At 43.2% G+C, this 19355-nt stretch overlaps 1 protein-coding gene across 1 annotated transcript in view; it reads left to right on the forward strand.

Annotated features, from left to right (window-relative positions):
* LOC117538710 (astrotactin-2-like) overlaps positions 1 to 19355 on the forward strand; it is a 347089-nt gene that overhangs the window by 263451 nt on the left and 64283 nt on the right. The gene's annotated exons all lie outside the window — the stretch shown is intronic.

The raw sequence follows: 19355 nt of genomic DNA on the forward strand, positions 1-19355 counted from the left end.
CAGTGAGTGCTGAGGTCGCAGACCGATGAAGCCAGACCACATCATCTGCAAAAAGCAGTGGTGCAATCCTTAGTCCACCGAACTGCAGACCCCCTCCCCCATGACACGCCTCGAAATCCGATCCATGTATATTACAAACAGGATTGGTGACAAAGCGCAGCCCTGGCGGAGGCCAACTCTCACCGGAAATGGGTCCGACTTACTGCCGAGACCCGGACACAGCTCTCGCTTTGGGGTACAGAGATTGGATGGCCCTGAGTAGAGACCCCCTCACCCCATACTCCCGCAGCACCTCCCACAGTAACTCCCTGGGAACTCGGTCATACGCCTTCTCCAAGTCTACAAAACACATGTAGACCGGATAAGCGTACTCCCAGGCCCCCTCCAGGATCCTTGCGAGAGTAAAAAGCTGATCCGTCGTTCCACGACCAGGACGGAATCCGCATTGTTCCTCCTCCTCAATCTGAGGTTCGACAATCGGCCTGACCCCCTTTCGAGTACCTTAGAGTAAACTTCCCGGGGAGGCTGAGTAGTGTGATGCCTCTGTAATTGGCACACACCCTCTGATCCCCCTTTTTAAATAGGGGAACCACCACCCCGGTCTGCCACTCCTTCGGTACTGTTTCCGACTTCCACGCAACGTTGATGAGACGTGTCAACCATGACAGTCCCTCAACACCCAGAGCCTTCAGCATTTCCGGGCGGATCTCATCCACCCCCGGGGCTTTGCCACTGTGGAGTTGTTTGACGACCTCAGTGACCTCCCCCCGGAGATTGGTGTTGATCCCCCGTCATACTCCAGCTCTGCCTCTAACATAGAGGGCGGAGTTGTCGGGTTTAGGAGTTCCTCAAAGTGTTCCTTCCAACGCCCCACTCCATCAGTTGAGGTCAACAACGTCCCATCCTTACTGTACACAGCTTGGATGGTTCCCTGCTTCCCCCTCCTGAGGTGTCGGACAGTTTTCCAGAACAACTTTGGTGCCGCCCGAAAGTCCTTCTCCATGTCTTCTCCGAACTTCTCCCACACCCGCTGCTTTGCCTCGCCACGGATGAGGCTGCTGCCCTTCGGGCCTGTCGGTACCTTGCAACTGCCTCGGGAGTCCCCCGGGATAACAAATCCCTGAAGGCCTCCTTCTTCAGTCGGACGGCTTCCCTGACCACCGGTGTCCACCAGGAGGTTCGAGGGTTACCGCCCCTTGAGGCACCTAGGACCTTGAGACCACAGCTCCCCGCCGCGGCTTCGGCAATAGAGGCTTTGAACACCGACCACTCTGGTTCAATGTCCCCAACCTCCACAGGAATGCCCGAAAAGCTCCGCCGGAGGTGTGAGTTGAAGGCCTCCTGAACTTGGGCCTCCTCCAGACGTTCCCAGTTCACCCGAACTACACGTTTGGGCTTACCAGGTCTATCCAGAGGCTTCCCTCGCCACTCGACCCAACTCACCACCAGATGGTGATCATTGACAACTCCGCCCCTCTCTTTACCCGAGTGTCCAAAACATACGGCCTCAGGTCCGATGATACGATAACGAAATCGATCATGGACCTTCTGCCTAGGGTGCTCTGGTACCACGTACACTTATGAGCATCCTTATGTTCGAACATGGTGTTGTTTGTTATGGCCAATCCATGACTAGCACAGAAGTCCAGTAACAAACCACCACTCCGGTTCAGATCAGGGGGGCCGTTCCTCCCAATCACGCCCCCTCCAAGTGTCTCCATCATTGCCCACATGTGCGTTGAAGTCTCCCAGCAAGATTAAAGAGTCCCCTTCAGGAGCCCCATACAGGACTCTTTCCAGGGTCTCCAAGAAGGCCGTATACTCTGAACTGCTGTTGGGTGCATAAGCACACACAACAGTCAGAGTTTTCCCCCCCATAACCCGCAGGCGTAGGGAGGCGACCCTCTCGTCCACTGGGGTAAACTCCAACAACGAAGCACCTAACCGGGGACTTGTGAGTATCCCCACACCCGCCCGGCGCCTCACACCTTGAGCAACTCCGGAGAAGAATAGAGTCCAACCCCTATCCAGAAGCAAGGTTCCAGAGCCGACGCTGTGCGTAGAGGTGAGCCCAACCAGATCCAACTGGTAACGCTCCACCTCCCGCACAAGCTCCGGCTCCTTCCCCCCCAGAGAGGTGACGTTCCACGTCCCCAAAGCCAGCTTCTGTCGCCCGGGTCTGGTCCGTCGAGACCCTCCGCTTTCACTGCCACCCTTCTGGCAGCGCACCCGACCCCATTGATGTTTCCCGTAGGTGGTGGGCCCGCGGGACGGAGAAGCGGAGGTGTTGCCCACGTTGCCTTTTCGGGCTGGGCCCGGCCGGGCTCCGTGGCAAGCCCGGCCACCAGACGCTCGCCGACGAGTCCTCCTTCTGGGCCTGGCTCCAGAAGGGGACCCCGGGCTTCCTCCGGGCCGGGTATCCTCACTTCTTGTATCGTCTTTCATGAGGTCTTTTGAACCAATCTTAGTCTGGCCCCTTGCCTGAGACCAATTTGCCATGGGAAACCCTACCAGGAACACAAGGTTCCAGACAACACAGCCCCCAGGTTCATCAGGGCACACAAACCTCTCTACCACGGTAAGGTGCTGGTTCTTCAGAGAGGATATATATTGTTTATGTAATACAATAACTATAAAATATGTAAAATAAAAATCTAAATGTGAGTGAAGTCATTTAGGATTAATATGTAATGGAACAAAGAGCCCTGAGGAATCAATCCTGTCCAAACAGTCACATGGCAAGAGTGCAGCGTAGTGAATGCCTGTCTGAAGTGTGGGGTTTGTGACAAATGAGAGGCAATAGTTGAGAAGGAGAAGAAAAAGAACCTTCACCTGCTTGTGAGGGTGATGCTGCCAACGTTGTCAATCTGATCCCAAAGCAGCTTTTAACAAAAAGGAAAAAGCTACAGTAAGAAAAGGGACAGAACTGCTTCTGATGCTAACTCCTCATCACCGCTCACCTCCCAACCTAAGATGACACCACAACATGAATAATTTGTGATTCTGGCAGCCCACAAGGCTCACAGGCATAAACACAACCACATCTCTATGTTCCCTGGTAAATGTAGGTAATTCTCTCATTGCTACACAGACGGTTGTTTCTACTGGGTAGTTGAGTCCACAAACATTAAAGGCAATTTAATTTCCACATACTGAGTATCCACGAGACAGAGAGCCAGACCGTTGAGGTGGAGGGTTAAGAAACTCAAGGTTGATGAGAAGCTTCTTAATACTTTGCCTAAAATAGCTGGTATGTTTGCCCTTTCTTCCTAAGCTCCAAACATGAAATGTAATGTTTCCACTTTCATTCTTTCCTGTGCAAATGTTTGTTTCTGGGTTCCAAACGGTTCAAATAAAGACTTTGCAAAGACAGTCATTAAAGCACATTCAGATACTCAGATAATTATCTTGCATTTATTTGTGCAAAATTAAATCCGCCAACCACCCCAGCCTGAATATTGAAAATTGGTTAGAGTTTAAACATCTGATCCAAAATGTTTATGCATGCTTTGCATTTTTCTTAACCTGAAAAGGAGGAAAGCGTGTTATTCCAGCTGTAAATGTAGACGCAGGGCTATTCAATTAGTTTGGAATGGGGGCCGGTTGATGAAAATGATCCAAAGCAAGGGGCCGGGAAAAAGATGGCTTGAAATATGAGCAATCATATTAAGAGTTTCAGCCCGCCGCAGTTTTCAGGCAATGTCTTCCCCTCTATTTCTCAATGTAACACCCTCTCTGGAATAAAGGCACTCTGGCCCAAAAAAAAATCTTTAAAAAATCAAATAAAAAGTACATTACTTTTTAACATTATACTCAAAGGGCCAGTAAATATCACCCGGGGCCTGATTGGCCCGCTGGCCGCCAATTGAATAGCCCTGAGTGTAGAGTATGTACTGCGATAGTATTGGACGGAGCAGACCCCATGTGAAGGTGGTTGGATCTCAGCCAGGAGTTAATTGATTGATTAGTGCAATCTATACAGTCTGGACCATAGGTCTGGACACTTGGTAACTTCTTCCCACTATCTTCAAGGCAGTCTTGGAAAAAGCTTTAGACAACCCTTTCCTTTTTTATGTAAAAATAAGTACACTGCCGGACCCCGAGAAAGCGTGTTATGAATAAAATATAAATTATAAAACCCCATGATCAGACGTCATTGTGAAAATAACATATCTAGATATAGACTGTACGTCAATGTCAGGTTTATATGGGGTCTACAGCACCATTAACTTGATGAGTCTTTGTCCAACTTTATTATTTTATGAGAATTATCACTAGAATCCACAAAGTGTTTGATGGTCTCTAACTTTAGAACTTTAGGTGGATTAAGGAGTCCCCCCTTGTAATGTTATTTTTCATTTCTATAATCCCTTTTTTACAAGTGCACACTAAAGAGGCTCTTTTCTATGTATTGTGTTTTCTCTGACAGTTGTTGACAAACGTCTTGATTTCCTTGTATGCTGACTTCCTCAGATGGAAACTTTTTTTGCAAAATGTTATTTGTTATGTTACTTCCTGCATTTGCACACCTTTTAGCACTTGTGTCAGCTGTGTGTTAATACACTTGTTTTTTAGGTAGGCTACTACTGCTTAATCAACTTGGATTGTGTGTTACTTTGGACAAAACTTCTGCAAAATGAATACATGTAAACATATTTTTTTCATATTTCACCAATTAGGGCCTGATTGAAAAGGTTGGTGTTTATTTTAACAAGTTTTTAACCAAAAAACGGTTACACACTGCAGCAGGTGTCTTGCAGATGGAATTTTGCGTACAAGGAGGTTCTTAAACCCTCAAGTGATTCCTCCATCTTTGTGACTTAGCAGACATAAGGTGAGCATGTTTGGGAGATTGCAGAGGCTTTGTGTGCGCTCAGACATTACAGTGGGTTTGTGTTTACCTTTGTATGTTGTGTTTGCCGGTGTGAATCAGTGTTCATGCATACACAAGTGTGATAACTCCTGAGGCAGTCGCTCCCCGCTCAATAACTCACATGGCAAGGCAGGACCTAATAGACCCGAGCCTAATATCAGCTAATGTCAGAGGGGATTAGAGCTGACTACCTGCTGTTTGACTGAAGAGAGCGAGCGAGAGAGGTGGATTGGTAGAGGCAGCGATAAGGGTAGAGAAGGGAAAGTAAATAAATGGAAAAAGAAAAGGCTGAACCAAAAGAGCAAGGCTGAGCAAAAGTTAGAGAGCGAAACACTAGGAAAATGTAACTGTGGGAGAAATGCAAACGAGGAAAAAAACAGATAAGAGTAGGGTACCAAATGAGGCTTTTTAAGCATTCTGGACTGTGAGCCAGTAGTAGGACATGTTTAAATCATGCAAGGGAGTACAAGCAAGGCATGACAATTGGTTGAAGCAGAGTCTGTCTACCAAAACTAATGCCTCATATGTATTAACATTAAATGAACATGTTTCAATCCATGATGGTTCTTTGGGTCAAACAACCTCCACCATGTGTCAACCCTTACATAATAATATTGAGAATTAATAGTAGTTTGCCTGATGTTGATTCACCTGCTCACTGTTAGCATTTCCCTAAGAAGATCATTTGAATTGAATGCTCCATTACAAATACATGTGATATAGTATCTACTGTGTAACCATTCAACCTCGTTCAAACAACCATTAGGACTTCACACAAAATGTAATTATCTTTGCTTATAATATGATAGATATATTTCCCAAGACCATTGGTACTTACTTTCACAAATTGTCATATGAAGAGACTGCATGGAGATGAATCCAGGTATTTTTATTATGTATATTTCTATATGACTTCCGCATTATTCGACCGAGAAGTGTTTTAATTATATTAATGTAAGTAGGTATTAAGAAAAAAACGTTGAAAAGATGCTGCTTCTAACTCTAAAGGACGACTTACAGATGCCCTTGTTTACATACAAGCTTGCTTTGCCTGTCAGACAATATTCCCACATCCATAGAATACTTGATATGTCATGTACATTGAAAAGAGACTGCAAACAATCTTGAGAAACACCCTTTTGTCCAGAATGTCATTCCATCCTGGTCCTCATTCTGAATAACAGTTTTAGGATTAGTTTCTTTGCAACTATTGGTGTTCATATTTTTCCAATTGTTGGCCACCTACATGCAGTCTTGCTGAAGTAGTTTCACATCATCTTCTACAAATAACAGTTTAATTTATCAATAAAATGAAAGTGTATTTTGGTATTGATTTAGCAGTCTCTGTATTTCTCTGTTTAGAGACTCTGCCATTACACAGAACATTTGACAACCTTCACCTTGTAAAGCTCTTCATTTATTTTTCACATAAATAATGCTTGAGTAGCAACCAGAAAGAAAGACAATGATTGTGTGTGTTTTATTGGATTAGCTGGTGATGCTGTTGTGCACTCGTGCTAGACAGATAACATCTCTTGCATGCGCAGCAGCCAGTGAATCAATAATAGACTGGAGGGTGAAAAATGAGAATATGCAGCATAAAGCATTAAACCCTCAGCCTCAGAATGAGATTGTGTTGCCTCACAGGGGGCAGCTAACAATGCCAGTCCTCTGGCTTTCAGCTGCCTCCCTCTGTCACTGAAGTAAAAAACCGCATGGAGTAATTTGTGGACCAGGGCTAAATCCTGAATTAGTGGATGCATGGATGTTTTTAGTATTGATTAATGGAGTTCTATTGCAGCAGGAAACTTCGGGGTGGCAACACTTGTAAGTTTAAATCCCCTCTGGACTATCCGTCTCAACTCTTCCCCTTTCACATCCTTCTTACCCTTTCACTATGCCCTGCGTTTCCATGTGCCGTAAATGTACCATTCATAAATTATTCATAAATATCAATTCATAAATAGATGCCAGCTTCAAGACATTTTTCTGTTTTATTCAGCTGTATGAAGTTTCCTATATGGAGGATTCGCCCACACTCACCTCTACTATAAAGCAGTTAATTAAAACCTCTATGATGTGACTTTCAGAGCTTCCTTTTAAGATTGGACGACAAAAAAGTGGCTCTACTTCCAGTTAGTCGTATCAGATTGATGGACAGAATACCAGATAACATAATAACATTTAATCACGTCTTCATGTCAGTCATATCACTCTGTAATTACAATGTACAATGAGAGAATACAAAGGCTACACCGCTGTCTTGGCCCATTACTGCTGATCAAATACTAGACGATAGGTGTGAGATAAGATAATCTTAAACCTATCTTTTATTTATCAGAGCGGCAGAAAACGAACTTTGCCTTGATACAAATGTGTTTTATTTGTTAGATATGTTAGATGAAGGATTTTTACTTCAGTGATGAATGCACATTCAAACAATTGATTTAGTAAACACATATAAAAAACATCAAAGTCTTCTTCCCAGAGCAGGTTATTTGTATGCATCTGTTATTGGGCTCATTGTACATTTCTCAGTGAACGGCCACCATTCTGGCAATTTATTTAAATGTCATTTTTAAGAAGACGGAGTGAAACATTTGTTCTGTCTTTTACCTGCCTGTTGAGTTGTCTTTATTTGTCAGAATAGATGGTCTAAGTGCTCTGCCTTTTAATATTTGTGGGAAGTAAGGAAACATAACCTTCAGTTGAAGTATGTTGTCTTCTATCAAATTCTCAGAAGTGCTGCTCTGCTTTCAGTGTGATGACATGAGTCTGTCAGGAATAGACTTTTTAACCGCCGGTAAGGGGCTCCTCAAAACTGTTGTGTCTGTCTTAGAGTGAATAAAACGGGAGACACAGACAAGAGGGTATAGGGGTTTTAGAGAGAGACTGAGTTTTGTTGGATGAATGAACACATTTAGGGGGTTTAGATAAAGTGAAAAAGTGCAAGACAAGTAATGAAAAGTAGGAAAGCAATGGCTCTAATCAGCTCTGCCACTAGCTGGACTGCAGGCCCACTCACTCTGCATTACCGAGCTTCATCTCTATGGTAATGCTCCCGGCCACTAGAGTTCATTTACACAATTTTCTTTAGGCAGCCCAACAGATATCAAGGTACAAAAAAACATGTCTATGTCCACTCACGCTGCATCACAATTGTTTCCACGAGCCCGGGGAATAAAATTGAGGCTGAGGGATGTGTGTAAAGGGGACAGAGTGGAAAATACAATGAGTTCGGTAATATTGCACAACAAATAACACTAACAACATGCTTCTCTCTGTGAACCTACACCAAGACACATTTTCAGTTTAAATTTGATGTGACAAATCTAGATTCTGTGGGAAATATGCTATTAAATCTCATAGGTACAACAGTAATGACCTCTGATTTTGGTTGGCGGGTTGGAATCCTGCTACTTATTATTAGTCAGTAGGGTAAAGCTCCCATACGAACACATGCACACCATCAGTTGTGTACACAAACTCCACAGTGTGCTCTCCACCAGAGGCGGTGTCATTGACAGCATTGCCTCCCAAGTTTAATCAATAGTGGCCATGAAAAGTCACCAGATCTCCTCCTCTCAGTGGAATCATTTATCAAGTGAGCGATGGGTGCAGCTGTAATGAGAGATTGAAACACAAATCTTAAGGTAAACATCTCTGATTGTTTTATTACGCTACGAATTAGCCTGTTTTCGGCTGCTGTCCTTTAACAACTCTCTAATTCGATGTCTGGGGCCTAGTCCCTGGGTGACATTTAGTGCTTTATCTTTCTTATGACTCATCCGACAGGCCCAATGCGCGCCAAGCGTTTATTCAAATAACAAATATTACAGCTATTAAGCATATTACATGCTATTGGATCGGCTGCGCACCCTAGCTCTCATAAATCTTTGATTGGGCAGTGCAGTTCAACACTTCTCAAGGGCAAGTGGGGTAAGATGTTTTAAATTAGGGATGGAAAGACAGGAGGAGACTGATTGATTTTGTGATAAGATGCATTAACATGTTTAATTCAGGGTTCATATGGCAGTGTCTAATTGGGATACATTCATTTCATTATGAATTTGAATAGCTTACATTTGAAATGTAATCCCTCTTGCTTTATTTTAAAATGGTCAGTTCAGCAGCCATTTGAACTCAAATTACAAACAACACAGTTTTCTTTCTCTACTGTGTTAACACCTTAATTATAAGGATTATTGTATCTGAGGGGTAGGGATAATATTTTTGGTAAGACAAATTAAATTAATTCACCTTTATGACGGTCACTCATGGGCCGACAGATATATACAAATGTCTCAATGAAGTGCAAACTATCTGCATGGGTAGCACTAGCAGTATGTTTTCAGGAGAACCCTCCATTTGTTTGTACTGTAACAGCTGACTGTATTCTAGTCAAATCCAAAGGCCTTTTTACATGTTTACAAGCCTGTGGGTTGCACTTGGCCAGTTGGCCTTTGTATGATGCTGAATAGCAATAACTTTTGATTCAAACTCAAATAGACAATCTATGCTTTTCCTTGCGTTTCACCGTGTATTGGCCACTTTGCATTTGTGCATATTTTCTGTTAGAGACAACAGTTTTTCCTCTTGTCTGCGCTGCCTTTTATTGTACGCTTCTCTTTCAAAAGCTGGACAATTATAATTATCCCATTTAGGGATGTATTCAAACAGCATGGCAGCCGAGGAAATTACAAACATTCTGTGGTAATGTTGATGTCACATTTTCTGTTGGTTGTGTTCGAGCTCTTTTGTGCATGTGGAAAGGAGAAGATTTGTAGGAGACTACTGAAGAATAAAACCCCCATAATTATTACTGATAGAATCCACTTTCGGTGGCGACATGGTATGTTTAAAAAACAATAAAACCTTTGGTAGAACGGCGGGAGTTGTAGAATTGGAGACGGCTTTTCTGGTCATTTCTTCCTTTTATTATCAAGGTGTTTGCACTCAAACATAAAAGGCAGTCTTTACCAGCATAATTTGTTTTCTTCTCCTTCGAATCACATGTCAAAAGCAAGAACAAGATCCGGTCAAGGCAGGCTGCTGCTCCGACAATACGTTTCTGAATGTGAAAGATTGACGTTGCTCAGAAAAATGCAGAAAGGCATGATCTCTCTATATTTCACGCAAAGGCATTTCTTCCTCTGGCCCGTCCACACAGCGGCGTGCGTTGTCGCTTGCCGGCGGGCATGTCTGAAGCTACCAACAACCAATCACCTGAATCTCCCGCCCCGGACACACAAGCAGCGGTTTGATTGGCTAGAGCTTGTACTGGCATATGATTCGATTGGCTGACGCTTCTGTCGAAGCTTCGAAAGTTGAACATTGCTCAACTTTTGCAGCGAGCACCGCGAGAAAAGCTACGGGCGGCCCGTCCACACAGCGGCGTGCGTTGAAGCTTCAACGCTTCTGCCCATTAACTTTGAATGGGGTGACGTCACGCTTCGCCAAACTGCATTGTGGGAGCAAAGCGTAACGTTGCTCGCTTCAAAAGTAGAGCAATGTTCTACTTTTGAAGCTTCGACGGAAGCGTCAGCCAATCGAATCATATGCCAGTACAAGCTCTAGCCAATCAAACCACGTGCTTGTGTGTCCGGGGCGGGAGATTCATGTGATTGGTTGTTGGGCGAGCGTCAGACACGCACGCCGCCGTGTGTAAGCTCCGTTGGGGTCTCTTTGCATCCACTCTGCTACACAAAGACACACTAACAGCTTACTCTGAATGCTGCAGCCTTGCTCCTCTTCAGCCTCCAGAAATTGTCCGACATAACCCCCCTCCTGCCTGCACTGCACTGGCACCTAGTGGTTGTTCACATACAGTTCAAAATGCTGTTGTTAGACCACAAAGCAACCAAGGACACAGCACCTCCATGTCTCCAGATCATGATTCAACCCCCACAGAGTCACACTCAGCTTCTGCTTCACTCTCCTCTCCTTCTCTGTGGTAAACTGGCCATCACTCTGCCCTGTACTGACTCTTCTACGCCTTCACGGTATGGACTTCTATCCCTTCTGGAATCCCAGTGGAGAAGTAATCTTTCCACCTCAGTCACTACTGCAAGTCACTTCATATCTGGCACATCCTGTTTTCACCTCTGAACTCCAGCTCTGTGCCCAACCTGTATACTAACTGCGTGGTTTTATTATGAGCCCATCTGTTTTCGAACTGAACTTAATTGCTGAGGGATCAACATGTTTTGCAGTTAAGACAAGTTTGTCTTAACAGTCCTGACTGTAAACCATTTTCTTGCAGTCCCACGCCAATGTATTTCCTTGAGTCCAACAGAGCAAAACAAGAGAACGCTGCAGGCTATCTGAAAAAAGAAGGGACATAAACACACAAACACTGATGTTCCTGGACTGATCATGATGCCATTAGTCTGTCCTATGGCATAGAGAAAGAGCAGCCTCTAGTGGTGACGATTCTGTTTGTGGTGTTTTCTCCCGTTCCTTCTTTATTTACTAGGTATTTATTCCTCATTACAGAAGCTTTGATTTCACTCACACTCTCAGTGTCATAACGTCTGCACCCCAGAGTCATTCTTTAAGTGGTCATTAAAGTTTGGCAGGATGCAGTTCAGGGACAGGATTGTGTAACACGCAGCATCACTATTAGAAAGTAATAGACTGACATTAAAAAATTGGATGCTGAAATATATGTGACCTTTAACTCCACAATGCCAACTCATATAAATAAATAAAAGTTTCAGTCATGAGTATTTATTTTTAACAAAACCTGACTCCTGTTGCTTGTACCTGAATGACCTTCTTATATAAGCCTTACTCTAAGCTGAAGTTGCCTAACCTTAACTCAAGCATAACAATATTTAGTTTGCATTGTTTCTACATCATAAACTAAAGGAACAGTGTTTAATATTGAGGGAAAACTATTGGTATGAATGGAATTATATATCCATTTGTGTGTGTGCATTAATGTTTAACAACTAAGAATTGTTGTTTTTTCATAAGCTTTGAGTAAGCCCTTCATGAGCGTCGGCACTGGTTTCCCAAATTAATTTGACATACAATTTGATTGGATATGATTAAATATCTTTTTTGGGGGGTACAATCCCAATAATTGTTTTAATAAAGAAAAGATTATCCAAGGCGCCATTTGACCAACCCATTATTCACCCCTGTCCTGTATTGTTATCAACCCTGATAGATAGGAAATGATCCTCAAAACTGTCTTTTGTTGACTCCTGCATACTTTTTGAATAGCTACTTTCTTGTTCAGCCTTGAACTAAGAAGGTTACACATGCTCAATTAGCCTCTGAGCCAGAACAGCGACTCTGATTATCAGAATGTAGCCTTTGCAAGCTTGGCACCAAGGATTCGTATGTATATTCAATACTTGTGTCCTCTGGGAATCAGGCAGTCATTGTTAGTGCTTGCATCAGTCCGCAAAGGCAGCTACTAAATTAGAGGAAAAGAGCACACTGCATGGCTTACACTTTGCTGAAACAGTAAGGTTTCCTCATTGCTTGGGGAACCAGGAGGCACAGTCATCTCGGGAGACTTTGGATCCACGTATAATTCTGAGATATGTTTTCTTTCGAACTTGCAGAATAGGATTACAACAAGTTTATACAATGTGCCCTCGATAAACTAATATGGTTTTATCTTCTCAAAGTATTTGGCCAAAAGCTAACATTATCATTTATTGATGTATGAACTCTGGTTTCTCGTAGACCTGCTAGCCTCCTCTTTGGCAGTTGAATCACAATCTTAAAACTAGGTAAAGGGAAATGTGACAAAGAAATAAATGGAGGACCTACAGTAGGTTGCAGATGTGATTATAGAAGCCACTGCCTAAAAGCACCAGCAGCCTAGATGGTTGTTGAAATGAGTCTTGAAGTTGTAGATAATGAACTAAGATGTTGTAGAGTATATGAGTGTGGTTTAATGTGTCCATCATTGCTGCGATTTGAGGCTGAGGTTCCTACACGGACAAAACAGCACATGAGCCAATTACCTCAGGCATTGTTTGGATAAGTACCAGTCCCAAACTCAGATAGATATACTCACTCTAACCAATGCGTGAGGACACAAAAACAGTTGGATTTGAAATGAGGTGACTATAAACCCACCCAGATGCACACTGAAACACATACATACAAAGAGGCACAACGGTTTTTTTTCTAAATTGTATATAGCTCTTATCTTTGCCTATCACCAGAGTGCCTGTGATTTGGGAGGAGAGAACAGGTGTAGCCGAGAGAGTGAATAAGCGGTGGTAAGAATAAGTGATGCAGAGAGCATGGTTACCGCTTGGGACTAGGCTGAACAAATGTGAGCAATTGTTACACTCTATCTTGGGAGAAATAATGAAATGTATGATGTGAGACACAAAAACGATTTGCATGTGAGACATAAGCTTCAGTATGCTTTAATAATCAGTGTATATTTACTGGGTTTGAAAGTAAATAGTGTACACCTAGGGCACGGAGAGACATAGAGAGAAAGAGAAGATGGAAAATACCAGTGTTGGAGATTTAGTATATATGCATGAAATGGTCGGGGATATGTGTATCGCACCAGATCTAATTTGTAAGTCAGTGTTTTGGAGATTCTCATACAAATAGGACGTTTTTGCCACAGTGTTTGGCCAGGAGGGAGCTCAGTGTCCACTGCCTCTAATAAGCAGACATGGGTACTGAATGAAACATGAGTAAATACACCAGTGTTTACGCATTGCCCAATAAAGTCCAGACCCACATAGTGTCTATTGTGTACGGGAGGTTGTTGTGTGAGGCTGTTCGGGTGAGTATGTGTTCAAAATAATGAGCTAGATACCTGGATGTCCTAATTTAGAAGAGATAATCCTGGTTTAAAAAGCTTTTGTTAATATTTGATTGTTGTCAAATGGAGTCCTCAATAAGGTTTAATTGCTATTGAAAAATACCAGCAGCCTGACAGTATAAACACACAGCTTGGAGCTGCTAATGAATGCTAGGAGATGTCTTGGGCAGGGGTGGGGAACCTCCGGCCTCCGGGCCGTATACGGACCGCGGGACCATTTGGTTTGACACTCGAGGTAATTTATAAACACACGCAAAAATAAATAAATTAAGAAATCTAGACCGCAAAATAATTAAACAAGCGAGTACCTGTTTTTCCTGGCCAAGGTCAGGGTCCTTGAACACAACACGAGCCTAACGTGTCGTCACGTGGTATATGTCGCGTCTGACAGGGGTGTAGTGCTGACGGAGAGCACCAGAACGCCACTCCAGCACTTCAGAAATTGCAGTAGGCCTACCCATAAGGAGCCGTACACATGCCGCAGTTTTTGCGTTCAAAGCCCGGTGGCGATCTGCTCATCTGTCATACTGATCATACAGTCAATAACTTTGTTGTTATTAGCATCTGGTTAGCTAGCTATGCTAAGGGGAGTGATTTGTAAAATATCCATAAAGAAAAAGAAAATATGCTTACAGTTCTGTTTCATATGGATGTTGAGAGATGTATCCATAGATCTCCTAATGTTGCTCTCAAAGTGCACCAGATTGATGCTTTTAACTTCAACATTTAAAAAAAAATCTCCCCCCCCACACTTAAATCATGTTCACATCGATAGGAAACTAAATAAATGTGCACACATATGTCCATATCTTTCTGTTTTGGTGGTCATGCCACAACCTGGCATACGCGAGTCATGGTAAGATATCTGGATTAAGAGGTTGATTTGTCTTTGCACAGCATGAAAGAAAGGCGAAATGAATGGGCTGTGATTTTAGTATTTTTAAGCAGAGGTCAATATTTTTTTTACGGCCCCCGGAGGATGTTGAAAAAATTGAAATGGCCCTTGAGAGGAAAAAGGTTCCCCACCCCTGATTTAAGGCCTTTACGCTTGATGGAATTGGATGAGTAAATCAGACATAATGATGCAGAAGAATAAAAGCCAACATTCAAATTGTAACCTTTATCCCTGGAAGAGGTATGAGACAGTGTAGTGTGTGAGTGTTATTTTCTAGATATACATTCACTAGTGAATTGTATTATATGTTGGTTATTGCACATATTAAACCAAAACTGAAGTGTTATTTTACCTATGATTGGTATAACATATTGCATTGTGCGGCATTTGGCAGTAAGTCAGGAGGCAAATGCAAGGACTCAAAAATGTTGGAACAGATATTGGAATTCAGCTATCATACATTAATGTATTGCTATGTGAAAAAAAAATTATACTTGTGCAGGGTTAGAATGAAAACGAACAGCACGTCAACAAATGAATACAAATGTTTTACACCAGTAACTACAATGGCATTCGGAAAGTGCAGACCTCACACAGTTGTTCAGACTTCAGTGTAATCATGAGCTTAAAGTAGAAACATGGAAGCTACAAAGAAGGTTTGTTGTATTTTATTGCTCAGAGCATTGCTTGCTTTACTGTTAATTAATCTAACTCAACGAGTTTATAATAATATATAAAAGACCCAGCTGTGTAAGCAAATTCACGCTGGTGGCTGCACAGCAGGCTTTTTGACTTGTACTTGCAGGAAAAGGTGTAACTTATAATGATGAATAATTATGCTCTTTCTCATTTAGGTCTCACTATATCATCGGGTTACCACACACATTAGTGTTTCCTATTAGCTCTATTGCCAGGTTTTTGCTCGTTGTGATTAAGCTGGTTTAAGGAAAGTCGATCTTATTACATTACATTGCATTTAGCTGACGCTTTTATCCAAAGCGACTTACAATAAGTACATTCGACCAGGAAGACACAACCTTGAAGAAAACAGAATCATATAAGTACATCAGGTTTCATAGAGCCAAAACATTTCAAGTGCTACTCAACTGGCTTTAGATAAGCCAGTCCTTTATTAGTATATAAGTGCTTTGTTAATAGTTCTATCGCTCGAAGTGGAGTCGAAAGAGATGAGTTTTCAGTCTGCGCCGGAAGATGTGCAAGCTATCTGCTGTCCTGATGTCAATGGGGAGCTCATTCCACCATCTTGGAGCCAGGACAGCAAACCCACGTGTTTTTGCTGATGGGAACTTGGGTCCCCCTCGCAGCGAGGGCGCAGCGAGTCGTTTGGCTGATGCAGAGCGTAGTGCACGCGCTGGGGTGTACGGTTTAACCATGTCCTGGATGTACGAAGGGCCAGATCCATTCGCAGCATGTTAAGCAAGTACCAGTGTCTTGAAGTGGATTCTAGCAGTTACCGGAAGCCAGTGAAGGGAGCGGAGGAGCGGAGTGGTGTGGGAAAATTTAGGAAGGTTGAAGACCAGACGAGCCGCTGCATTCTGGATGAGCTGCAGAGGTCGGATGGCACATGCAGGTAGACCAGCCAGGAGGGAGTTGCAGTAGTCTAGGCGTGAGATGACGAGAGCCTGGACCAGAACCTGCGTCGCTTTCTGTGTCAGCTGGGGACGTATCCTCCTGATGTTGTAAAGCGTGTATCTGCAGCAACGGGTTGTGGCAGCTATGTTTGCAGTGAAGGACAGGTTGTTATCTAGGGTCACACCCAGATTCCTTGCAGTCTGAGTCGGGGAAACAACTGAGGTGCCGATGTTGATTGTTAGGTCAAGAGTGGGACAATCTTTTCCCGGAATGAAGAGCAGCTCAGTCTTGTCAAGGTTGAGCTTGAGGTGATGTGCAGACATCCACTGAGAGATGTCAGCTAGACAAGCAGAGATGCGTGCGACGACCTGGGTCTCTGAGCGGGGAAAGGACAGAATTAATTGGGTGTCATCAGCGTAGCAGTGGCATGAAAAACCATGCGGGCTAATGACTGATCCGAGTGAGTTTGTGTACACGGAGAAGAGGAGGGGACCAAGAACAGAGCCTGAGGGACCCCTGTAGTTAATTGACAAGGGTGGGACTCAGACCCTCTCCAAGTCACCCTGTAGGTACGGTCTTTCAGATATGAGGTGAGGAGGGAAAGTGCAGAGCCTGAAACTCCAAGTTTTTGGAGAGTGCGAAGGAGGATCTGATGATTCACCGTGTCGAATGCAGCAGACAGGTCCAACAGGATGATGACAGAGGAGAGGGATGCAGTTTTGGCAGTGTGCAATTCCTCCATGACAGCAATGAGAGCAGTTTCTGTGGAGTGACCTGCCTTGAAACCAGACTGGTGCGGATCCAGAAGGTTATTCTGATGGAGATAACAGGAGAGTTGTTTAAAGACAGCGCGTTCAAGTGATTTAGACAGGAATGGGAGGAGAGAGACAGGCCTGTAGTTTATAACATCAGACGGGTTGAGAGTAGGTTTCTTTAGGAGAGGGTTTACTCTTGCCTCCTTGAGACTGTTTGGAAAGTGACCAGAAGTTAGAGAAGTGTTGATGAAATGGGTGAGAAACGGTAGAATATCAGGAGCGATAGTCTGAAGGAGGTTTGAAGGGATAGGGTCCAGAGGACAGGTGGTAGGGCGGGCAGAGGTAATGAGGGTAAGAACCTCACTTGGAGAGAGAGGGGAAAAGGAGGTAAGTGTGTTGGTGGAAGGAAGGTCTGGTGACCCAGCGGTGAGTAAAGGTGAGTCAGAAAAAGAAGAGCGAATATCATCAACCTTTTTTTCAAAGTGGGTAACAAAGTCGCTTGACAGAAGTGAGGAGGGGGAGGGGCTTTTGGAGGGTCCAAGAGGGTGGAGAAGATGGAGAATAGTTTTTTAGATCTTATCAGTTAGGTGAGATAAGTTAGCCATGGCCAGCTAACAATGAATCCATATGGCTACCATTTGTGTAAGATTGAGAAGATCTTTATTGAAAGACAATCAACTGGCTCATCTTATTCACCACAATGTGTGATGGGTTGTAGAAATACAGATAAATGTCTCCTCCTCCTCCTTTTTTCCTTTCATACATTATTTGAGCAAGCCAACCATGATTTTCTTTACAAAGAAAGATAGAAAAAAATGGCTTATTGCAACATAGCACTTCAAAAATAAAATACATATACTGGGATAAGGAGTACACTTTTCAATGCCTCCACTTTTAATAAACACTGTACTGAATAGATGCTTTAAGCTCCCTTCTAGCTATATACACATTCCTACACTACTGAAAGCAACTGTGGCCTTGACAGAACAACACATCACAAATATACAGGATTGACACTTCGTCTCTTTAGAATTTACTGTATCGCAACTGAACCTGTGCGAACATGGACAGATGCCACAACAATCTGTCCTTGCTCGAGGTGTTTATTTCCCTCAAGGATTGAAGAAGAAGTATTAGGAGGTTAAGGATATAATATGTTATGTAAACTCAGGCACAGCAAAGACCTGAGGCACTAGGCTATACCGTTTTTTTATTCTCCATTAATTCTCACTTTTCAGCAAATGCAGTTAACTACGAGATACATCGCCATCTTATACCATATGTCTTTCAAATCCTAGAATGTGACTGGGTGGTGTCAGCAAAGTGGCCGAAAAGAAAAAGGCATTCCACATTGGGATCCAAAAAAAATCCATAAAGCTAGATAACGTCTTGGTGCATACACCTCCTAAGGTTCTCTGAGCCTCAGCGTGAACCTGGCTGATTTAATTTAGCAATCAATATGTTTTCTGTGAGAATAAGCCACTGTGATCTTTTTACTGCCACCTCTTCTCTTTCTCTCATCCTCTGCCCTTGAGTCAATCCTCCCATCCCTGCACTGTAACACTAAGGCTGTGATTGCTTCTAACAGGCTTTGTGGTAAGAGGAGGAAAAAGAGAGAGAAAGAGAACCGAGAGGGGTCTCTGTGGCACAAGGTCTGCGCTCTGAGCCTTGGTCCCATAAAAGTGGATTATGGGAGAGGTTGCTGCTGCTGCTTGCCATTCTCTTCAAACGCAGCAGGACAACTCATCTTTTTGACAGGAGATGAACTGCAACTGCTTTGGTTCAACCAGAACGGTCTATCCACTCAAGAAAAATGGAACGGAACATGCACCATCTCTCTACTTGTTGGACTACTGCTATTTATTTTGCAAGTGATTTGTCCACTGTGATATACTACGACAGTGCAAATAGATGGGAAAGTGAAAAAGGCTCTGTTTAGTGAATAACGCATCCATTTAGATATATATTCTCCATTTGCATCCACTTGTTTTCTTTGCAACCTCTCACTATCATAGATAGATGTTATGTGTGTTGTTTTCCTCTTCCCTTCCCTCGCGCTTCCTTTAACTTTGAAATTCTTTCTTGTACTTATCATCTCTAGCAGAGAGAAAGAGAGAGATTCCAAGGGGTCTATCTTATCTTTGCATGCAGCTCTCTACCCAGCCCTCAAATATGAGGACACAGCTGTTTACTTTATTTGTCTGCCAAGTATCAAACACACACATTTTGACTTTGTACCCATGTTATTGATGTTAACCCAAGCAGTGAGTTAATTCTGTCACTTGTGGATGGAATGAATAACCAACATGACTAGAGTCTACACTTTAATGTGTAGATAATACAGTATATTTCTCACTCATGTTTAGCCACCAATGAGTCTATTACTTTATTGATCAAATAAAATAGTATCGTAGAGAAAGATGCAGG

This window comes from Gymnodraco acuticeps, unplaced genomic scaffold (genome assembly GCF_902827175.1).
Source record: "Gymnodraco acuticeps unplaced genomic scaffold, fGymAcu1.1, whole genome shotgun sequence".
NCBI lineage: Eukaryota > Metazoa > Chordata > Actinopteri > Perciformes > Bathydraconidae > Gymnodraco > Gymnodraco acuticeps.